The sequence below is a fragment of the Cyanistes caeruleus genome, chromosome 1, assembly GCF_971803275.1.
Source record: "Cyanistes caeruleus chromosome 1, bCyaCae1.hap1.1, whole genome shotgun sequence".
In the NCBI taxonomy this organism is placed as follows: Eukaryota; Metazoa; Chordata; class Aves; order Passeriformes; family Paridae; genus Cyanistes; species Cyanistes caeruleus.
In genome coordinates this window covers 69,150,214-69,175,214 of record NC_141701.1, presented here as the reverse complement: position 1 = coordinate 69,175,214, position 25,001 = coordinate 69,150,214, and positions in this window count along the sequence as shown.

Genomic DNA, 25,001 nt, shown 5'->3' with positions numbered 1-25,001 from the left:
ACATACAGGTCAAATGCATGTTTCTGAGCTCTTTGTCCAAAGGTGACTGATGAATCAGGAATTAGGAGATAATAGTCATGCTTCACACATAGCTTTGGAGTATTTTATCAATACTTCTTTTCCCTTGCTTTACCAGCTTCTTCATTCTTTTTGCCATTCTCTCTAATAGCTAAGAAATTTTGATCAACAATACTTGCACTTCAATGCACATTATGATTTACTGTTGTCATAAGAGGGGACAATTCGATCTTTTCCAGTCCTGTCACAAGTTTCACCCTTATCACTTCCTGATAGTTTTGCTAGAATAAGATAACCTCATTGATAATGGGTCCTGCCTAGAAGGTGGCTGTTTACTGGAAAATTTGGTCAGACTGTGTGCACTGGATTACTGCAGCATTTGTTTTCAACAGCTTCTTTCAAACACTGGCAGGAGCTCTATGTACTAGAAGACTATTTCATCTCAAGGTAGGGGTGAATTCACATATGCTATGCTGGCATCAGGTCCAGCCAGAAGGGTTTTTGGAGTATTTTTGCTTTGTTTTGGGTTTGTGGTTTTTTTGTTTTTTTGGGGTTTTTTTTACTCTCGCTATTGAAGTAATAAGCAGAAGTCTTTGAAAAGTTTTCAGGGAAATATATGTACATATTCCTATTTTCCCAGTATAACAGCTCTTTTAACAGACGTTTTCATTTCTTCTAGATACAGTACAGATCACAAAGAGACACTGTAATTTGGACTACAAATAACCTTTATGTTTGTAATCTATTAAGTGCCCTTAATAAACCCAGTCCCTGAGTAAGAATATTTCCTCCTTTTGCCAGGAAGTGGTCTCTACCTGAGAGGTGGCAGAAGTTTTAAAGTGATTTGTTACTGTACTCTGTGTTCATCCAGAGTTAGAACACCTAACAGGAGCTGTATCAAGACTACTAAGGCACAGCTCATTCTTTCAATCTCATTTTTATCACCAAATTTAACTACTAATCAACTAATAGGAAACAGCTAAGTTCAGATAAGAAGGCTGCTTTTGAGATGGAAATTTCGTTTGGAGATTTTTTTTTTTCCACTCAGCACCATTGTGCTAATATACAATACAAGTTGTTTTCACTGAGTCAACATCAGGAACCTAGTTAGTGAACAAAGAGCTGGAATAATTGTAAAGCCTTCAATTCAATTTAAAAAGTCACTTTTTTTTCCCTAAGGCATACTAATTCATCTCTAGTCAGGGAGGTGATAAAATATGATGTTTAGTGAGCTCCTGCACCCTTTTGGGAACAAACTGGGAGCTATGGCAAAGCTAAGGCTGGAGGTGGATCACAATTTGTCACTTAGATCTCAGCCCTCAAGGCTCTAGACTTTTCTCAAAGGTGTTTTTATCATGATGTTCAAAACTGCTTTTTACTTTGTTTATTCAATGGACAATGAATCACTGTCTAGGTTGAAGAGTAATTGACAATTCCAGGGGATTTCTTGTGGAAAGACAAGACATCTCTACATTTAACCTGCCCAACTGGTTTAAAGAAACGGTGTTTGACTCTTGGAGATCCCACAAAGAGTCTTTGTTTTCCACTGATTCCCCCCACTCCTCCCTCACACCATTTTACTTCTTACAGTTAGCAATTCTTTTGCTGCATGTAAATTTTTCAGTTACTAGGATTTGTAAATTTATACAATTTCACAAAGATCAACATTTTTTACACCACTGCCTCCCCTATCACACTGACCAAGGTATAGAAATTCTGATGAAAATTCCCAGCCTCCTCTTTCCAAGAACAAAAAAAAGCCATCACTGTTTCCCTCTCTCTCCCCACAATATATTCTAGCGATAAGGTTCAATTAATCTACACTTTTTTGTAAAAATGCAAATAACTCAGAAAAAATTGCCTCTTAACATGTGAAGGCCTATTGTTTTAACTGTTATTTTTTAAAAGACCTTATGACTAGATTAAGCAAAATCCAATCTAAACCAAAAAGCCAACTGAATTGTTTTCATTAAGAGAAAGCTTAGTTAGATTCTTTCTGGAGCCAGGATCCTCATCAACAAATTTACAGAAAAAGGAAAAAATTATGAAAATCTATGAGATACATGGAAATTCAAAAATTATTTTGAGATCTCAGGCTATTTTTCGACAGTTTCCATTCAAAATAATTCAACCAAATGATGTTCAGATAGAAAATAAGAATAACTTCTGAATTCTTTGAAAAGAATACATCCTTTCAGGAAATGCAGTGATTTGGAATCCAAACACTTTAAAAAAAAAAAAAAAAGAAAAAGTAAGAGGTCTAAAACAGTGTTTAAGGCAGAAAATTAGCTGAAATCTGGACCAACCTAGAGGGTAAACCCACCTTCAATTATGTATTCATTTTTGTTCCAAGTCTGCTCCCATGCTGGGAGTGTGAATAGAATACACTGTTCATTTGAACTCATTTTACTAATTTTCCACTTGAAAATTAAAGCATAACTGAATATTTCTCCAATTAGACACTTCTGTCAGTAGTTTCAGTGGTTGTCACTGGAACTGTAAATGGTTCTGCAAGTGTAGGTGGGCAGTCTGAAAAAATACTCTTTTTAGGTGAATTGCTAATGGAAAAAGAGTTTAAGCTTATCCCAAAGAAACATGCACTGCTCTGTAGTTTTTGGAATGGATACTGAGTAAGGAATCATCCAAATCCCAGCTCCCTGTACAAGCTATACAGAAGTGTTGCCCTCTCGTGGCTTTTGTCGCACTGATGTCTTGGAATGATAATTACAACTATATCAAACTGCTACTAATGTATAAGAACAGGTATTTAGCTTATGCAGAGGTAGTTTTTCTCACATGAGAAAAATGACATTGATATTTCAAGATATTAATTTATTAAACTGTGGATTTCATAACTATATGGATAATTTAAGATCAATATCTTCTTGTCCATTTCTTCTCTGTAGATTTTTTACATGTAAAGTAATTTTTAAACTAAAATAATGTATAATAGTTTTGTAGCCATTATTTCAGGAGCCTTACTTAAAATAACAAGTATTTTGAAAATGCACAGAAGCACAAGTTGATTAACCTTTTTTTCAACTTCATAAATCTTGGATTTCTGAGCTCAAGTCTTGCTTTCTGTGAACTTTTTCCAATCACTGCTTTAAAATAAAAGCTTCCAAGTAATACTGCTAGCTTGAGTGCCTGCTGGAAGGAAAGACAAACAGAACTCGAGCACAAAGCCCACAAGTACTCAGAACAGTATTTGTGGAAAGATTTGTTTGTCAGGCTGTGTGTTCTACAATCAAGAACTGTTCAAGTCACATCATAAGGCTTAAGAAAGATGTGCTTCTTCATCAACACACTGAAGTTCAGGTGTCCAAAGGTAGCACCTGCCTTCTGTCTTTATACTCAAAACCGTGACTCTGCCTTTAAATGTTAAACTGAAGAAATTATGGGGCGTTATCTCTGCTGGAAGAGAAGAAGAAAGAAAAAACCCTAACCAAAAAGTCCACAGGAGAACACTCACAGAAGGCCTGAACAAGAGAATTTTCTTGGCCCTAAGAGGGAAGATCAGTTTGGGATAGGGAAAACAGTCAGTGGCAACAGATGGAGGAGTCACCATTTTCCCTCAGTGTCTGCAGCACACTGGCATGTTCAAGCCACTGAGCACTGGCACCTGTGGAGAAACTTTTAAGTTGTGGGGTAGGGTCTCAAACATGTGAAATGTGCTAGGCTATGTAGCTTTTTGCTTTCACAGAATCATTAGGGTTGGAAAAAATCTCCAAGGTCATTGAGTCCAACCTTTGACTAAACATCACCACTCCCACTAAATCATATCAAAGAGTGCCACATCTACTTTTTTTTTTGAACAGTTCCAGGCATGGCAACTGCATCATCTCCCTGGGCAACACATTCCAATGCCTGGCCACCCTCTCAGTGAAGATATTCTTTCTGAAGAAGATTTAATTGGAACATTACTAATTTGGCTAATAGCATAAGCCTTGAAAAGCTGTCAAAGGTATTCTGCATTTTCAATCCAAGAGGCAAGCTTGTTACTGTTAGTACCTCACCTATGTACATTATTATATTTCTTCTGAAGATTTTGTGCCAAGAAAAAAACAAATTCAGGGCAAGAGAGTATAATCCACAGAGAAGCATATATCCCCATTTCTCAGATTTCATATATGTGACTACTGGCTTATACAAAAGGACTCAATAGACCAGAAGTTAAAAAAAAAAAAAAACAACAAACCTTAAAAAAAAAGAAAATCAATATTTCTGAAATAAAAATTCCTACTATATTGTAACACTTATCTCCCTTCAGAAACACTGACTGGTATCCATTGGAATGTACTGTGATTTTCACATGTCCTCTGAAGACAAAATGTGACAATCCCTCACAGGTACAAAAGCAATACCGAAAATGGGTTATTTGGTGGTATCTTGCATAAAGGAGACTATCTATATTAATCCAAATAATTCACCAGCTATAAGTAAGAAATATTTTGCTTAATTTGCATGGTATTTTGATCTCATCATGTCTAGCAATTTCATTCATATCTCAGTTTTGCTTTTATTCTGATCCGGATCATTTCTTCCCTACTACTGTGCCAATGATCAGGTTATCAGGTTCAGGTTATTCCAAATCCTGTCCATGCACTATGTGCATAGATATTTGAAGAACAACTAGCAATTTTTTGAATTTTCATAGTCTCTTAAACATTTGGATGCAGACAGTTTAATATTCCTTAGTACAGTTTTCCTAAGACTGTCTCAATCAGGGGTCAAAACCAAGGTTTTTTAAGTAGAAAGTTACCCTTTAAAATTTTAACAGCTTTTTCCATTTAATTTGTTAGCTTCTACTTTCTAGAAGTCACCTTCATAAAAGTTACCCATACTAGTACAAACTCAAAGTCAGGTTTTGTTGTTTTTCTTTTAAATGTGTAAATTTTAATGAAATAAGATATTACCTTGTTATTTCAGTGGGTAATTACCTTTGGGCTCTAGACATAGTTGTTCTAAATAACAAAACTTGTTAAAATGACAATCTGTATTTATGATTCAATAGATAATTATTTAAGCATTGCCAGAACAGAAATTGGTTAAATAGTGAGGAAAAAATAAGGGACGCCAGAGTCAGAGAAAAAGATGAAATTCCCTTTAGGCAGCAAACTGGGAGTTTGTCAAGACCATTAACTCTTGGTGTCATTGCTTCAAGACTCCAGAGCTCTCAATGCAAACCTTTTTGACAGCTCATGCAGGCACATGGTGGTCTTTCCCAAATTTCAATGGTGATATTATCTAATTTGTTGACAAAAGCTGCCCATTCACATTTTCACTGTTGGCCCTGGCAGATGAGCACCAGTCTGCCAACACTGCTGTTCAGCACTGCTGGCAGGCTACAGGAGCAGGCAGTGACCCAAGGGGGACACCTCCTTAGCAGCAGGATGCTCTCAATTCCTGATTGAAAAAGTGTGGAGTCCATTCTTATGAACAGCTCTCAAGTTCTAAAATATGTATCAAGGTAACTAGATGATAGTGACTCCCCAAAGCAGCATTTTTTGTTGTTGTTTACTTGTTTTTAAAGAACAGTTGTCTATTAAGGTATATTTTCGTCTTACTTGAATATACATTTTCCACAACTTGTTTCTGAATCTTTTCCCTGTTCCCTTTTAAACTTTGCAGCCAACATGAAATGGTGCATGAGCTCACATAATCTTTTGTCTTTTGTGCTTATACTAGTACCTGACTACTAACTGGCAGCCAGCATGCTTTGGCAAAGACACTGAAAACAAATATCTGGTCTCTTCTGAGCATAGAAGATAACTGAAGTCCTGCTTTCAAAGGAAATTAAGTATCTAGCACCAATGCTTAGGGAGTAGAAGACTTGTTTAAATATCTGTGGAGCAAGAGTGACAGAGAAGAGGCTCAAGACTTTCACATGTGTTATATACTCTGTATTTGTCTTGTACCTGTTGGCAGGAGAGAAACAATGAAGAACCTGACTCTTCTCTTCCTCTTTCTTCCCAAGGGCCTCTCTGCCCGTATGTTTGAACACATCACCTGACCAGAACCTGTCCTTCAAGCCAAGATTGATTAAACACTGTAAGTTAATCAAAAGACAGACATCAGCAAGGGCATAAAGCAGAACTTGTCCTAGACACAATACCTTGTCCCAAGGCTTAACAAGATACAACAGCAACAGATTACAGCACAGAGTAAACTTATGAGAAAACTCATGACTGCTAATAAAGTTTGTTGACAAACAACCTTCCAGTATATTATTTATGTATTGCCTGACCAGCAGTCTTGTAAGCTTACAATGTTCTTCTGGGTTAAGGAGGAAAACTCTGCTTGATTTTCCATAGCATATTTAACTCATTAGATTTAAAAAACCCAGAAAATATTAAGACACAGTGATTCCAAATTAGATCCACTTGATAGCCTGGAAGGCTATCTACATAAAAGAGCTGTTTAATAGAAAAGGAGTAAAAAAAAAACCAGAGATCCTCTCAGGATGTCTTCCATGCTGTGTCTTCTGTACACTTCTGTGTATAGAAATGATGAAATAGCTTTATTCCTAAACCAGCACAGGTGTATAGGTACCTGAAACTGTGACACTATGCTCACAGCATAGGAGAGCTATAAAAGATGCAAATCTAGTCAGCCAAGATGAAACATCAGGCTGCTATCAGGCCTCAACCTACCTTGTTTACTGTGCGGTATATACAGCACAAGATTCTGATGGAAAGTTCACCCCAACAAGGCTAGTCTGAGAAGCTTAATATCATAAGCCATTCTACCCTAGAACTCACACAAAAGCTATTTTGACTTTTCATAAGACTTAGTGTAGTTTTTGTTTCTATTTCCCTGACTTCAATAATCATGTCTTGCTACCTGCAGAGGCTTTTTAAATTATCATGCTTATCAAATATATTTCCTACCAAAAGACTTGAAAAGAAAATGAAACTATATATTTTTAATAGGTTTGGACAAATAAGCTTAAGAGTTGGAGAGCAGCACAAACAATGCCTTTTACTTTGTGTTGTGATCATCCTTACTATTATTTATACCAACTTAAAAAGGACATGGACCTGCTGGAGCTAGTCCAGAGGAGGGCCATGAGGCCTGGAGCACCTTGGACCTATGTAGATAGGCTGAGAAGGTTGAGGCTGTTCACAAAAAAGAAAGCTCCAGGAAGACCTTATGAGAGCACCTTGTAGTACTTAAAGGGAGGACAAGAAAGCCGGAAAGAGACTTCAGAAAGGGATGTAGTGGTAGAACAAGGGAGAAAGGCTTTAAATGGAAAAAGGGCAGATTTAGATTAGATACTAGTAAGCAGCTCTTTAATGTGAGTACTGTGACTGTGGAGAGGCACTGGAGCAGATTGCCCAGAGAAATTGTGGGCACCCAATCCCTGCAAATATTCAAGGTCAAGCTGGCCTTTAAGCAACCTTTTCTAATGGGAGGTGTCCCTGCCCATGACATGGGGTGTGTTAGGAGATGATCTCTAGAGTCACTTCCAACTAAAACCATTGTACAATTGTATTCTAAGTGCTAACTAAAAGCCCTTGGCTTACCACTGCCCTGAATAATTATCTGTTATTTGTTATATGGACACCTTAGAAAGTGCATTGAATGCCTTCTGGTCTCAGAGTACTTTGTACTCTCTTGCTCACATTAAGAGAAAGTGAGGCTATGAACTTTGCTAGAGATTCAGTTTTCAAAAACTCACGAGGTTCAAGCACGTAAATATTTGGTTCAGGTACAGATGACAATAGCACCTTAACTTGCTGAATGATGAATTTCCAGACAAATTCAATTAAGATACACTTTTCACAATTAGATTTTTGAGAGTGAAATGACAGCTGAGGCTTATAAATATAATATACAAACTGTTTTTTAAAATATATGCAGAAACTCACTTTTCCTTAGAAAGGGGCCAACATAATTTCAGTTTCTTTCCAATATGGGCAGCGGCTTCAATGGAGGTAAGCTGCTCATAATATACAATTTCAAAAGGCAAAGGAAAATGTTCAAGTATAAAATCATTACCTCTTACAAACTGCCCTTTTAATTACAATTTTTCATTGAATTCCAGCTCTAGGCTTAATACAAAGGGGCTGCATAACTAGCTAATGGAATACTATATTTGCTGATATTACTCTTAATCTCACCATTTATTTTGGCTCTGAAAATCAGAATTTAGACAAGAATGCATAGTCCTACACAACCTAATACACCATTTTCAGCAAATGCTGTATGAAAAGTTCAGAGCAGCTGTTGATGGATGCAGCTGGCAAATGTCCTATTCCTGTGATAATAAAAGACCTTTCTCTAAATGCATTTTGAACATTTTAGAAGAGCTTTTATTTTTATTTCATGACAGAAAGCCATATTGGCAGTGCCTTAGTAACAGGGTTACCGCAAGGACCACTTCCAGAAGTAATGGAATGGTTAGTGTTGGAATGGGACTTAAACATCATCTGGTCAAATACACTAAAATTTTTCAGAGGATGGGACAGATTTATTATTTTGGTCCAAGGCTGAGACTCTACAATAATGCAAATAAGGATGCACTTAATACAAAACAGTTACAAACAAATGCTATGATGAAAAGTTTCACCTTCAAATTCCACTTGCTTCCACCTGAAATAAAGATTGGCCTTGATGACATGCACAGTATAAGCAGTTTATCGAAATTCAAATATTAGCCGAGTTCTAAATTTAAATCTTAGATTTCTAATTACCTGCTGACTCGATCTTCTCGAGTGTGACCCGGCTAGCTCAGTGATGAGGTTTCTCTTCACTCGAGTTTTGAGCCAGTATATGTTTGTGAGATTCACTGATTTTCTTCAAGAATTCAAGTCTATAGAGCGAGTAAAGAAATCAGGGGGGGACTCTCTGGTTTGCATTCCACAGTTTATTTCTGTGAAGGGGAATCCAAAGGACGAGAGACAAAGGATTTGGGGTCTGGGGGTCTCTTTTAACAGGGTTTCTTGGAGGGAGGGAACATCAGAGAGAGAACCAATTATTTTTCCCAGTTAGTACATCTTACAAACTTTCTACAAATCAAGGTTACACACACCAAGATAAGAAATAACAGACACCAACTTCTTCAAATGCCCACAAAGGTGTAGGAGTATTCTCCACAGAGGGGCAGAGGGGGAGAGAGGGGGGAGGCTGGTTTCCTGGCAACCCAGGGGGGAAAGAAAGGGAAGGCAAGGTAAGCCTGGCCTCTCAGCTTCCATAGCTCAGAGGCATTCTGGGACAGGAAAAACAAAGTTACAAACTTCCGTGTTGGAAAGAAGAGTCTCTCTTCTCCCAACCCCATGCTTTCCTGGGCTAAAGAAACTTCAAGCAGCTGGAAATGCCAGCAGGGTCCTCTCTTTACTCTATCCGGCCTCTCGCAGTGGAGATGAGGAGAGAAACTTCAGTAACCATGATAACTTGACGCCAGGTAAACAATTAGGAGAAAGAGAAGCTGGGGAGGAATCACAACTAAAAAAAAAGGAGAAAAGATATATTTCAAGCTATCAACTACAACAACCTGCAGATCATTTACCTAGACATACATACAGTGTCTTCCAGAAAGGCTGAGTGTAACACTGAAGCCCAGAGACAGCAGAAATCAAGTGATGGTAAATATCTCCCATCATTATGTCTTCCTTTCAGTGAATAGTAAAGAAGCAATTTCTAACACATTTCAGTGGCACAGGTGCCATTGCAGTCAGAAACCAAGAAAAAAAAAACACAAAACAAAACCAAAACAAAATAAACCACCCTCCTCAAAAAAACCAAAAAACCCAACAAAAAACCCCCAAAACAACTAGAAACCCCACCATGCAGCTTGGTCTGCACCAAGGCAATGCACAAAGAGCTTCAAAGACACAGGACTTACATTGTACTCCTGGCACATTTGCCAAGAAGTGGGATAACATATAATAGATGCTAAAAAAAAAAATCTTTCTTTCTCTCCCATATTTCTCCTACTAATCATTTAGCTCATGGCTTTTCAAATATATTCCCAAGTTGAGCTCACTCTGTACTGCAAGGGCTTCTGATATAGCAACTGGATCTAGCTGATCTCTTGGGTGAGATCCAGCCTGGGAAGAAACACATGAAGAATTCAGCCTTTAACCTTTGGTTTCCAGAGTCCCATGGATAACAAAGACATCTTTTCACAGGACAGCAAAGTGATCAGCATTACATCATGGTTTGGATTTCAAGAGGAGATGAATTTACAAGTTTCATTTTATAAAACAATCTCATTTTCACAGCTTCCTTTCTTGCTATTATGTGCCATTATAAATGAATGAAGAAACTGGGGGAAGAGGGGGAGCAGGGGAAGAGGGAGGATGATATCCTTGTCTGTGCTTCAGATACCAAAGCTGGAACAACAGATTTTTGGTTCTCCCCTTTCAGAGAAGTCCACAGAACTGAAGCAGGCAAAGCAAGTCAAGTCCTTCCCCAGTACAAGGTCTCCTGCTGAGACATTTCCACACTTTCTCCTCTTCAGTTCATGTTACCCTTTATCTAAGATCACTTTGAACCAAAGCCTACCACACTGAAAAAGGTAGAGATGCGTGGGTAGAGCAGAGTCTAATTTGACCCGGTCTCTCCCTATAAGGCAATCTTACAATGAAGAAAGAAATTGAAGTATCTAAAAAGTTTAGAGATGCAGCAGGAATCTCAAAAAAGATAGATTTTCTGTTCAAAAGTAAATTGCTCTGAGAAGATTGTTTACCTTTGTTATTTTTTGGTCTAATGAAGCAAGATTGCTGTATCATCAGCCTTCAGTAACCAAACCAATAAAGGTGACAGCAGTGTGTATTTTGGCCACTTCCTCTTGAGAGGTGATAATTAGAACATCGATCCTGAGGTTTTCTGGTGATGTGATTTGGTGATGCTGCAAACTGCCTCGGCTCTGTCATTCTTGTAAAGGTGCAGTTTAAAGAGAAAAACAACATACACCAACCCAAAACCACAAGAAAGCAGCAGGTGCTATTAAAAAAATAGAAAAACAAAAACAAGAAAGCGCCTTTCACTGAGGTGTACAAATATATTTTTAAAATAGATTACATGTGTTCAGTCAAAATGAGCCTGCTCCCATACATAATAAATATCTGAAGTGGCAAGTTTGAATGACAGAGAAGTATTAACTACTTTCTTATTTCCCCTAGAGATCGGCAAAACTTGTTATGTCTTAGCTTTAAATGAAAAGAAATTAAAGCACTTATATGGTGAAACAAAAACCTTCATCCACTTCATGCATATAGGACTACTCCCTGCCTTTGGAGAGTGCAGCTGTATAATGAACCACATGCAGAGCAGCTGACACTTCTCAAGGCACGGCTAATTTCATTCTTTGTAGTTGTGATGAGTAACACAACTCTTCCCGTGCCTGCTGACAGACAGGTCTTGTGACACTTACCTGTCCCAATTTTTAGAGCTCCACAAAAAAAAAAAAAAAGGATGATAAAATAAGGCAGTAGGCACAGTCAGGCCACCCTATTTTAAGATTATCACTGGTCACTTCCACTGGCAGTAGAAAATGTGCTAGCTGTACTAATGACATTAAAAAGAGATTAAAAGTAATTAAGGAATTGCAGTGTGTTGCGCCAAAAGAGGTCAGTAAGGTAACGTGCTGTCATAAGGCATCATGACAATGCCAACTACTCAAAGTACACAAGAAATAAAGGCAGTTCTTGAAATATGTACCACAGTTGCAGCCTGGGTAGTGGTCTGGGTGCCATGACCTTCCCAGAGAAGCATCCGTGGAAGGACACTCTCAGGCACATGGTCAATCCCTGCCCTGACAAGAGTGGTCTCAGCTCTGAGCCCTAGAAAGGGCTGTTGAGTGATTGTAGCTCTTTGAGTGACACAGCAGAGAAGAGATGGAGCCTTCATATGGAGTTCCTCAGGAGGCTTTATTCAGCTTCTTCCTTGGAGGGGTCCAGGGACAAAGAGCCCGGGAGTCAGAGCGAGTAGGGGTTTATATAGGAGGATTAGGACTAGGCAACTGAAGGTTCAGGGGCGGAGCAAAGGGGAAGGACCAATGGGATACATAGAATCTGCATGGGGTGCACAAAATTTGCATGGGCTGCAAGGCATGCTGGGGGGTGACTCCTTTCTGCTTGTCACAAGTGAAGGCTATTACCTAGGGTTTCTAGCCCCGGGGAGAGTGTGGCAAACTGGTGCATAAGGGCCTGCTCTCCAGGGGAGAGGGGTTACATTATCAGCCAACTCACTGGTCTCCATATACCACTAATCTGAATTCCTGACAAAGACAGGATATTGCTCCCAAGGATTGTTCTTTGTTCATGTGTGAGAGCAGAAAAAAAAAAAATGGATAGAAATTGTTTAATTTTCCTGTAAACTGGATATTTTAATGGTCCTAATAATGGAATCAAAGAATATAAAAGTATATTGAAACTCGTGGAAGAAAGCAGGTGCTTCAGCTTACAATGTTCACAAGAACCTTTGGTCAATTATTTTTTCGCCTTTAGATGAGATAATTAATTTTTTTTTTTATGAGGAATGTTTTGGTAAGGATTTGTAATTCTAGACATAGATGTGACCCTCTTTTTAGTAGGTTTCAATTCAAAGCCCCAAAGATACCTGTCTGGGGAAATGCAAAGATAGGTTTGACACTTAGCCATGTCCATTGTAGTAGAATTTAAAACTATTACTTCTGCATTTCCGCAAGTACCCTAATGACCAAAAGAATTAGCAATTTTTGGGTAAGAAAACTGAAAGTGAAGAGCAGTCTGACCTGACCTACACTATAGTATCTCAGGTTTCTAACCATGGAATGACACTGTTTCAGCTGTAATATTTTAGCCACTGAGATGAGATGTGGGTTTGTTATGATGTTTATAGACTAGTGACAATTATAACATTATAGAGGGTATTGAGGAAAGTCACTTTCCCCAAATTTTATTTTCTTAGAAGAAGAGGACTTACTTGTTTGATAGGAAATCAGTTCAAATCAAATATAGCTGAATGGGATCTGAGGCCTAGGGCTTAAAAGCCTCTGTTAGAGAGGATGTTAAGTAGACAAAAAAATTGTTATGCTGACAGTAAAAAAATCAACCAATAACCAACCCAGCTAAAACTTCATTGACAGAATTACTAAGATCCTCAAGCATTTGAGGAAAAAAATAAATAATGAAGATCAGTAACTGTCAAAACCCATAACCTTAAGCAAATCTGCCACCATTTTAGCTGTACAAATCAGAGATTTGCCTCAATAGTTATTTCTCAACCTCAGTTTATTTCTCAGTTGCCAAATGTGGATGTCACTACAAGCTGTGGAAGGAGTCAACATCTACCACTCCACCCCAAATCCAGGCCCAGGGGAAAATGTAATTAACTATATCATGCATGCACTCCTGACAGGGGGAAAAATCTTATTTAAAAATTCAGGTCTTGAACTGTAGCCCAGAACAGGATGATCAAGGACAAATACAAAAATAGTGCACACCATGAGTAGTTCTTATTTTTTCTCCTCCTTGATTAAGTTATGCCCAGGTGTTCAGAGACTACACCATTCTCCTCAGAATTCATATTACAAGAGCAAATCAAGGTGACTGTTCTAAGATGGTTCCTCAAAGACAAATCTTAGTCAAACATCAAAGCCTATTTTTTTCCCTTCAAGCCATGAGGGTACAAGAAGATTTGGTTTGTGGATCCTGTCAAAACTCCTCTTGGCACAAATGAATTCACTTCATCTGCAACGTCTCTGTGATTTAGCTTACTTCTTTGCATCAGATCAGGTTTAAATTGTAACTTCTTGCAGACCGGCTTATAAAAGAAAACTACCATAAGAAAAGCCAGCTTGCTATGTTAGGCTAAACAGCAAATGTTAAATAGCACTGAAAACAAATACACGGTGCTATGACATCTGCTCCTGATTCAAGGTCATCACCTGACTGCTTTGTGTACAACAGACCTCATGGAAACAGGATACCACAATTGCTGTAAAGCAAGGACTCCTGCTTTATCAGGGTTGAAGAAGAGAAAGTAAGCAAACATCTTCTGGCATTTAATTGCTCTTTATGTGGAAAGGAAGAGGCCTGATATCTCATGGCTTGTGTGTGGGTACACAACAGACATGCAAAATGTTAAGCCCTCAGAAGGGGGAAGAATCTGGGCCCTACCAAAAAGCAGCTCTGTTTATTTTGTATTAGAGTTAATTAACTTTAAAGCATTTGGCCAGAGGAACAGCTTTCCCTCATCTCCTGATACTCCTGTTGGGGGGACCAGGCAGAAGTAACTGGCGAGCAGGGACATTACCTGCGATACATCTTGACATGGTTGTGTCTCACCAGTGAAACAATTGTCCATAAAGTTCACTGGATAAATGCCCATTTCATGTATATACCAAAAGGAAACCTGTACCTTATGGTTATATTGGAAGTGGTCTTTCCCCAAACATGGCTCTCCAGCCAAGCTAAGTCTTTAGAAAAGAACATATTCAATAAAAAAAAGCTAAAGAAAGCCACAGTGTTTTCTCTCTTACCCCCACAGTGATGGTGCACCCAGAGTGGCCCAGTGTAAGGATACCAAGGTGTGAGCTTTGGGAATCCCACAATACTGGTCAGCACAAAGTCAGCACCAGATCTTTTGGCTAGTGATGCAGTATGGTACCTTAGGGAGAAAATACCAGCAAACCCACATATCCAAACTCATCTTTCTTGGATAACAACTGTGAGCTTGTCACTGCTATTTTTCTGATTTAGAAGGTTTCAACAATGGCTCTTAATACTGACATCAAAATAAATTTTCTTGAAAAGCTCTAAAGATTACAGATTTTCCATTCCATTTAGGGGAACTGGAGGGTAGAAAAAATACATCTTCTCAAGTGAGCATTTAACAGCCTAACCCTTCAGTTCCTTGTTTAGAAGTAAACCCCTTCCCTCAATTCCTGATGGGTTCTGCAATAAGTGTACTCTCAATCCTCAAATGGTGACAAAAACTCTGAGATAGTTGAGTACAATTTCCAACTCAGATACCTCCCTAACTTCTGAGGAGTTTAACTAAAAATGAAAAAAAAAAAAGACTGCAGCTGTGGAAACCTGAGTGCCAACACTTCTACCTTTGCAGTATGACATTTTTTTCCTCAAAACAAAACTAATTGTACACAAGTGACAAATCTTACTAGAAGCCAAGTTCATCCAAGCCATAGGAAATTACATTAAATTTTTCCATAAATGGCTCATCAGGAGCTCCTATCTTGTCCAGCCCAGCTCCTTTAACAGTTGGCTTTTGTGTCCGTGAGACATGGTGTTGCATAGGTTATGTTCATGCTGCTCCTGAGGTCTGCTTGAAAGACCAAATGTTGCCCTTAAATGGTGACAGAAAAGGACTAAAACTGCTGGGGTTTTGGTGTTTTTCTAGCTGTGTGCTTGTTTTATTTCGCAGCACTGTACTTCATGTTATTCTGATACAACAGCTTTTTCTGTAAAGTGCCAGAAGGTGTTCATAGCAATTAAGAAACAATAGTTGTGTGTACAGATCCCTACAGTTAGCATGATCTGTTGCTTTACCCACCCACTGCACATTACCAGCTGGGTCAGACATGTGCAAAAGTTATTTACTGAGTTCATTGGAAGAAAGTAGGAAGTTATGTAATTAAAATATTAACCCATTTATGTTTCAGTAACTTAAAGGAAAAGTAATTAGAAAAAAGAACCATGCAAACCTTGAGGGGAAAAATAAAAAGCCAGGAGATACCACAGGAAAAGAAATATTTAAGCAAAGCTCAACAAGAAAAGCACTCATAAAAATGACACATCATCTTCTGTGAAACTCCAGTAAAACTCCAGGCAGAGTTCTCCTAGCCATTTCCCAAATTCTTGTATTTTCTTATCAGCGTTATCATACATATATAACAACTAATCAGAAAGTTCAGAGCCACAACAGCAGCAAGCCGTGTTGGATCAACCGCAACCCGCAGTGCTACCTGTCGGTTCCTTTGGAGGGACAAAAATTCCTAAAACTCTGGATGTGCATCGCCCTCCAGTGATTGTCACCTGCCACTACACCTGGTTTGATCAAAGCTTGGTGCTGCCGTGGGGGCAAAGCTTTAGGGCCAGGAAAGTCTGTTAACAACACAAACGTGAAGCACAAAGAGCCAGTCATGGCACACCAGCTTCAGCAAGAGACCAGAGACAACTGAGAACTGCAAAAGAGTTTAAAAATCCAGCTCATCCGTCTACCCATGCAAAGTTTTTGTATAACATGTACTGAAAAACTAAGTTGTAACTCAGTGCATTTACTCTGCTTAGGCTCTCTCAACTTTTCCTGAAAAATTAGGTTTAAGGAATCCCGGAAAATAAAGTTCTCATTAATCAGGCCACCTAGCTTCCTTGAAGTCTATGATTTTTAGTGTCAATTCGGTTCAATTCAAATTTTCACTGCTTTCAATCAAATCACTTCAGAAAATATGAACATTATGCTTGAAATTTAAATTATAAAACTTATATTTATTTGTTCCTCCAGAAAAGGTTTTCATATAAATCAGTATGTCTTTATTTATGCCTTATTTACAGAGAAGCTTCCTCAGTGGGAATACACTAATTTGTGAATTATGCATTCCCAGATTGATACTCTGAGAGTTAAAAAAAACCTAAAACAACACAACACAAAACAAAACAAAACAAAACAACCTTACAATAAAAAAAATTAAATTAATTCCAATTTAGCATGGAAAAAATTAGACATGAAAGATCAGCACAAGACTGAAAAAAGTTGAAAACCAAACTAGTCTTCTTAGACATCTTAGGATGTTATTGTAACACAGACACACAATTTGTCAGGTACCCTTACTAAATCTCACGGTACCTTGACAAGACATGCCTTCAATTAATTAATAAAAGCATGCTTCTTCCAAAAGTAATTTCTTTTAATCTCAAATACTTGAATGCAATGCAGTCTGAAGAGGTAAGTGAAAAGCTTCCCATAAGGTTAGTGCTTTCCTGACTGTATTTCTGGCTGCCTCTCCCTCCTACAGATGTCTAGAGAGTTACAGCAGTTGCCACTGCCTCTGCCCATTTGGGTTGTCCAATCATTATATCCTTAATTTAGAGTCAAATAAGGCCCTGTAACATATACCAGCAAGGAATAAGGTTATTCTGATAAATTACATACCGATGGTATTACTATAGAGAAAGATATCCCCCTAGAAGTGTGACTAAAATAAGACAAAAAGGGTTTTCAAATGAGTTCTCCAGAGCTGGATAGAGTCTAAGTCTGCTGACTTGCTCGTGGGGCTGCACTGCTTTGAAGAGAATTTTGGTGAGATTTCATAATAGTCAGCAATATTAAGAGATGCACATCTACATGAGCACAGAGAATGCTTAAACATTTGGGATGCAGCAATGAGCTGATCGTTATAGAAATGGCATAAACAGCTCCATAGTTATATACTGTTATCAAATCCCATGAGCCTTTCCATTGTATTTTGAAGCTGCCATTAGCTTCTGTGGCCAAAACCTCCAGAACACAGTCAGAAACAAAAATTATTAATTCTCTTCCTCAGCTATGAGCTACAATATATATACTATTTTTATATAAGTTTTGCTGAAAAAGAGATATTCATACATTACCATAAATCAACGAACTTGAGAACTTAGGAGCACTTTAGCACTTGATTTGTAGTTTGGACTGCTCTTCTTTTGCATTCCCCAGCAGCACATCATTTGTGTTAATGCCCCAGTAGGATTTAGAATCTTACCAGATTTAGCATGCTGCTTTGACTTTCTGACCTTCAGTTTTTAAATGCAAAGTCACTGGCAAGACGTCTCAACTACGCTCACTCCAAAGCTTGTGGGGATTACCTTCAGTCAATGCTGTAGAGCTCTGCAGAAGTGATCAAAGTTTAATCTGTTTCTAATTAAAAGCTGATCTGCTTGACCCCATGCTCTAAAAATATCAAGCTGTTTATATAAACAGGTTTTTCTTTTTTTTTTTTTTTAATCCCCACGATTTCATAACACAGCCAATAATACAACATAAGGCATTGCATTAGAAACAGTTTTTCTTAAATGGGTACAAGAGGTTATGCTTCAGAATAATCAACAAAAGACATTTCAAGAACAATTAGAAGTGCTAGAAGTGAAAAGAATGAAGAGGCAAATAAGTAAGTGAACTCAGATAAATATGACCATTTTTTCACTACAGAGAGCAAAGGCAATGAAAAAACAGCAATAGAGATACTAGAAACAATCACTGCCTGTGTGATGTACTTAATCTAAGAGATTTTAGCGTTGGATTATGCAAAAATTAAGAGAAAAATAGAATTCTATATGCTACCCACAAGGCAGATTGTGCAAATAAATGGCACTGTTGTTAGGTTTTATTATGTAGCATTTTCTAGATAATATTAAGAAACAGGCACCTGAAATCCTGGCCTACAAAGTACTTGAGAACAAAGACTCAACACTTTTTCTAAACTGGTTTCTCTAAAATACCCTTCTCTTTAAATTTTTTTCCAATTAGACTTTTTTCCTATTTTCTATTCAGGTGGAACAAGCAAGTCCTCTAGATTCTTTTATAAAAAGTTTTTAACAATAAATAAATAAAAAATTAAAAAAAAATTAATAAGAGAACATCTTATTTTTAAAGTAATATTCTTTTTTACATAAAAGATTGAGATTTTCTTGCCTCCAAATTATAGCCTTTTGAATCACTGTGGTACAGAACAAAAAAATAAGTTTCTCCAGAATATCACATTTCTAAGACCTTTTTCAAATGCATCTCATAATTTTCTAGATAATTTGTGGAGTTTCACTGTGTACTGTAATATATAAACTCCAGAAACCCATATACTGAGATTAAAAGGTGTCACTATCAGGTGCTGAGTGCCATATTTGACTCTGTATTTTCCTTTTTAATCTACTTACAGCTGTTACGCTGTTGTGGTGCACTGTATTTGAGGCTGTGACTTATTATGACAAAGAAAACATGATTTTAAATGCATGAGATATTGACTCATTTGTTAAACAATCTACTAGCAAACAAACTTGCTTCAGTGCTTCATAATTCATATTGACTAGTGTTTGCTGCTCAGAAAGAGCTTAGAATCTTGGTCATCTCAGTCAGAGCCAATTGTCCTAATTAATAGCATTAACTTTTGGAGTGTGTTTAAACAAAGATCGATTGCTGCCCACTCCAGCCATCTGAGAATGCCCACAGATTTGAAGCAATATAATTTTAACTGCCAAACATTCCCTTCTTCATTTTGTAGATGTCACTCAGTAAACCATACACTACTGTGCATCTTTCCCATTTTGCAGGAAACACAAACAGCTTACTGTTTGAGGAAGGAACATTACCTTAAAAAATATTTTCCCCATCACCTAATGCTAAGTTGTTAATATATTGTAAATAGCAAGTCATATGTAAGGTATTTCTTTTTATATGTTAAAGCTTGGGTTTTTTAATATATATAGCAACTGTGTTGTTAGAAGAGATTTTTCAGGTAATGGTTGGTGTGTGTCTGCATACAGAACCTAAAATTCCTAAGTCTTTTTCTGCCCAGAGGAATGTGAGGTTTGTAAGATTTACATTAGCACTGGAAAATAGGTGAAGTTGTAAAGGAGTGATGGTGAATTGCCTGACAATATTGGGGTTTTTGTCTTTTCAGGACATGCACTTGTATTCTGTTTTAATCTATTTTCTTGCAAGCATACAATAAGGTAAGAATTGAATGTCAGTGCAGTTCTCTTACAGAAGTGAAGTCTGTATGAATAATAAATGCTAACTTGAAAGCAGTACTGCTAGTGATCATCCTAATTATATACATGTTATATTCTAAAATGATACATCGATTCTCAAATATTCACATTTAAAGGAAGGAGAAACTATATTGCAGAAAATATGGGGAATATTTTATTGGTCATGAATCATGAATGGTCTGGAAGGGATCTTAAAGACCATCTCATTCCTACCCCATGCCCCTGGACAGGGACACCTTCCACTAGACCAGGTTTCTCAGAGCTTCATCCAACCTGGCTTTGAACATTTATAGGGGTGGGACATCCAAAACTTCTCTGGGAAACCTGTTCCAGTGCCTCAACACCCTCACAGCGAAAAATTTTTTCCATATAATTTATCTAAACCTACTCTCAGTTTGAATCCATTCCCCTTTGTCCTGTCCCTACATGCTCTTGTAAAAAGTTCCTTTCTGGTTTTCCTGTAGGCTACCTTCAGGTACTGGAAGGCTGCAATTACATAATATCTAAGCTTTCTCATGAAACTTCAGAAAAATGGTCTTAACTGTATCTTTATCTTGCTGAGTCTTTTCAGTGGCAGCATTTCATATCGTAACCTGAGAAGACATCAAATGAAATTGATGTGCAGCCTGGGTTTAAGCAGGAGAAATTCTGGTGATTACAGCTGATTTTATACTTTGCTGATTCCATGGCTTGCTGGCTATTTAGTCTTTTTCCAAGTCACTTCCATTAGAAAGCTGTGCAGATCAAGATCACATTTGCTGCACTGTGTTTTGTTAAAATAAGCATCTGCATTTTCATCCTACAGTTGTGCCCATGAGTTATAGAAAAATGTGTACCAGCAATATTTACTTTTGAGTTATTAGTGTCTGCTATGCTGGTATTTCCCTGGCTTCATCCCTAGAAAAAATACATTCTCTCCACTTGAAAGCAAAGTTTTTTGATGGGGAAACAGAAAAATCAAGTCACTTGGGAAACTCTGGAAATATCATGGACTGTCTAATCGGAACAAGTTTGAGAGCCAAAAATGCTACAAAAACTGTCTGTCCTAGAACAGCTGCGTGCATATAAAGATATTTTGAGCTACCCCAAAAGAGACACAATTATGAACTGTGGTTTGGGGAGTTTTTTACCTACCTCTATATAAGGACCTGGCTTTTGATGCACATACTCATGGAATGACCAGACTGTGAGTAAATATTTGAGAGTGCCAGGTACTTGGCAGTTGCTGTGGATCGTGCTACTATAGATATTGTGAAGGGCCTCAAGCTCTTACTGTTAGAAAACTGAGCTCACACAAATGGTTGTATTAGATAAATGATACTGGGGCAGGGGGTGGATTAGCAATGAGAGATGGGATCAATCAAATGTCTCTGTGAAGTCTTTCTCCAGGATGCTTGTTCATGAAGATTTAGGCAGAGGGCACTGATGCTTTGCTTACAGGGTTACAAATTCTGTCTTATTCTTATGGTGGAAGAGCACTCCTGAACACAGGGAAAAGCTTTCACTTCCTCTGAGCCAAACTGATTTTCCCTAAAAGCAGTGTTTGCCCAACAATCTCCCCCTTTGTAGAATTAATACAGTTGAAAATGTAGATACAATTACAGAAATACCTGCTTCCCTCTTTGCTCCATGCTCTGTTTCGTCATCACTTGTAGTTTTCCCATACGACTTTTTACTCCAAATATCCAGTCACTACAGGTAACGAAAATAGCAGCAATCTCCAGCATAAAAAACTAGTGTCTATTAAAAAGAGGCAAAACTTTAACAGGAAGAGTTGCCCACTTGTAATGACTTAACATTGTTTAAAAAGACACGATAGTAAGTCCCATGCCAGCAGGTTTGGCATTGTTTTTGGAACATAAGGGACAGCTGGCACCTCAGTATAAAACAAGTCATACAGCATCTGTTATCTGGAGGAAACACTTCACTCTGTATTTTAAATAAGAAAAATTAGAAAAGGGTGAAATATTCTGAGAAAAACCTCAGCAATGTCTCTTTTATTCAGACCTCCATCTTGGGAGTTGTTATGAATCTCTAAGTAGATAAAAGTACTATGTCCCGTTGCTATCCAGGTGCCACCAAAGTTGCTTCTGGACTCAGTTTTGGCCAGTAGTGGGTCTGTCTTGGAGCCAGTTTATTCTGGCTCTGTCCAGCATGGGGGCAAGCTATTGGTGTATTCTCACCTGCAGCTCCCCAGGTACCAAAACCTTGATACAGAAAGACAATCCAATCTCCTCTACCATTTCACAGAATCAAAAAATGGGTAAGATTGAAAGGGACCACTGAAGTTCAACTACACAACTAAGCATGGTTCCTTAGAGCACATTATGCATGATTGTCTCCAAAGAGCTTTTGGACATCTCCAGAGACAGAGACTCCATAACCTTCCTTGGCAATCTCTTCCAGTGCTCTGTTACCTGTAAGGTAAAGAAGTTCTTCCTCATATCCAGGTGGAACCTCCTGTCCATCAGTTTCTGCCTGTTGAATTTCATCCTACTGCTTGTCACAAACAAGCAGAACCTGGCTCAATCCTCCTGACTCCCTCCCTTTAGATACTTAGACACGTCCATAAGGCCCTCCTTCAGTCTTCTCCATGATAAACAGGCCCAGCTCCCTCGGCCTTTAGCTATGAGAAAAGGAGAAAGAAGGGTGCAGTCAGCAAATGGTTCCTTTAGCCTGAAACATCTCTGACCTTGGAGCTATTATCCAACAAGTCCCTGAGTGCTTCTACTGTTTTTCCATGCTTTATTGTAACTAAAATTGTTTATTGTCCAATTTTGAAAAGAACTCTGAATGAAGTAGTTGTAGGGGGGGGATCTTGGTGTTGAAGGCCAGCTCTTCCTGGCAGAATTGTAGTTTCCTCCTTTTCCAGAGGAACAGCTCTCTCTCTGACTTCCTTTCTTCATCTGTTGCTGCTTCTCATGCACTGCCATGTAGGGCCTGGCTGGATCTTCAGTGACACCTTGGCTTGGGAGTTATTATGAATTTCTAAGTAGATGCCACTACACCCTCCCACTGCTGTGGGAGTACAGATCATAACAGCTGTTTGCAGAATTTCCGCTGAAACAGATATATGTTGATATTTTCAGGAAAGATGTGGTGCATGCCTGTCTTGCATCATCTTTTGCAGTGGGCAGTCAACCACAATCTGAGGGAATGCTGAGATGTATGAGACTGATGGACATGGACTTCTGTATCTTCTCCCTGAGCTCAGTTAACAAAACTTGTGTTAAATTTTAGAGCCTTTATGCTGAAATAGCTATAAAGCATTTCTATGCTCTTTTTATTCCCATACATGCAACTGGCCACACTGAACTGGTAGAGAAGCACAACAAGGAATTCTGCTAGGGCTCTTCTTCTGCAGTATCTGCAAGACTGGCAGAAACATACCCTGAGAACAGCTTTTGAAACATTTTAAAAGGTTGGGTGAGCTGATTTAATGGTCATTAGTACTCTGTGACTATTTTTCTTGTTTTGATAAACAAAGTTATTGAATTAAAACTCAAAACTGTCATATTTTTTTACCTCTGAGACAGCAGCTAGAAAATGAGACTTCTTGCATTCACTCCTTATGTTGGGCAGACAATTTCTTTTCAAGATATGCCTCTGAGGAAATTGTATTTCAGTCATGTTTGATAGGAAAAATTGTTTTGGCAGAATTTTGATTTACTTTGCAGTTTAAATTCCAGGCAACTTTGAGAATGTCAAGCTGTCATCCCAAAGCCAATACTAACATCACCTCCTATTTATTTTTCCTAATATCATAAATATTAATAGAATTTTTTATTAGAACATTGTTTTTCATTCATAAATTTCAAAGGCTTTAAAAATGGTTAAAAATACTCTTTCTTTCTGACAATTAAAGGATTTTAAGTGTAGAATTTTGTACCCTTGAGTAACGGTTTAGATTTTTCAATTTTAGTTTCTCGTCCAATGCACCAAATAATGTGGTAGGTTTAGTGCTGGCTAAAATCACCAGTGCACTTACTCATTTCTTGCTGTGAGATATGGATTAGGAAAAAGGCAAAACAGGCTCAAAACTTAAAAGGTATGCAGAATACTTTATTAACAGAACTAAAAGAATAAGAAGCATCAGGATAAAACCTTCAGAACACCTTTCTTCCCCCTGCCCGACTTATTTTCTTTCCCAACTGACAATGCAGAGACAAAACCTGAGATTTTAGATCAGCTACCAACTCTACAATAGTCTTTCATCAGTCCTTGTAGAAAGAGGAGCTTTCTATTGCTGTGCCAAAGAGACTTCTCCACAATAAACACTTCTCTCATGTCTTTTAATTTCCACGAATAGCAGCTGCCTGGGAAAATCTGCAATCATGAAACTCCTTCCATTTTCACAGCACTCCTACAGCTGTGTTTATGGGCCATGTCAAATTATGGGGTATTATTTTAGGGATGAGCTGTTCAAAGGCAAAGGTTCTCTTCATCTATCTCTGTGATCATCTTCATCTCTGGGAACAGAGGTCTTCTTCTCTCCCTGAGGGCAAAGGGTCTTCATCACTCTCAGTTCAAGCTTCTAAGGGGATCACACTTTCTTCAGCATCTACTTTGCTTTATCGTGTATGCCTCTGCTCACATCTACAGCTTGAACATTCTATCCCTCCATACTTTTTCATGAATTAAAGGGGGTGTTTTAGTGTATCATTGTTCATCTCCATGGTCTTACCAAAGGAACTTTCAGCCTCAATACTAAGGCATCTTCTCATTCTCCTTCCATCTGGGGCTCGACTCTTTCTTTACTGACCTTGGTGTTTTCATGTTGTCTTTCTATGTGTCGATCACTCTTTTTCTCAACCTGGAGAGAGGATTGAGGTTTGCAGGTCTCATCTGTGTAGTGAAAGGGTGAGGTCTTGCCCAGGCCCGTGGATGCTCATGTGATCTCTGCCAGGGGCAGCGGCTGGAGCTGTTTATGCCGGATGATTTTTTGGTGGCTGCACTGAGATCTCAGAAGCCAGGCCAGCCCGGTGGTGCCACTGGAAAAGGCTCAGTGGGCTCCTTGGGAAGGGCTTGGCCACCCTGGGAAGGGGCCCCAGCTACCCTGCCAGAACGGGACCTGGAGGGCTTCCTGGGAGGGCCCAGAGCTGCAGCAGAGCCTGGCCCGTCCCCACCAGGCCACATGGGCCGAGCAGGGGCCAGCCCCCAATTACCTGTTCAAGGCCAGAAACTAAGAGAGAGCCAGTTCCTGGGCTTGTGGTTTTTGAAATGTGGAATTCACAGAGGTGGATCTAAGTGATTCAGTTAGTTGTCAATTCTCAGAGCTAGACAGCTATTGTTTTT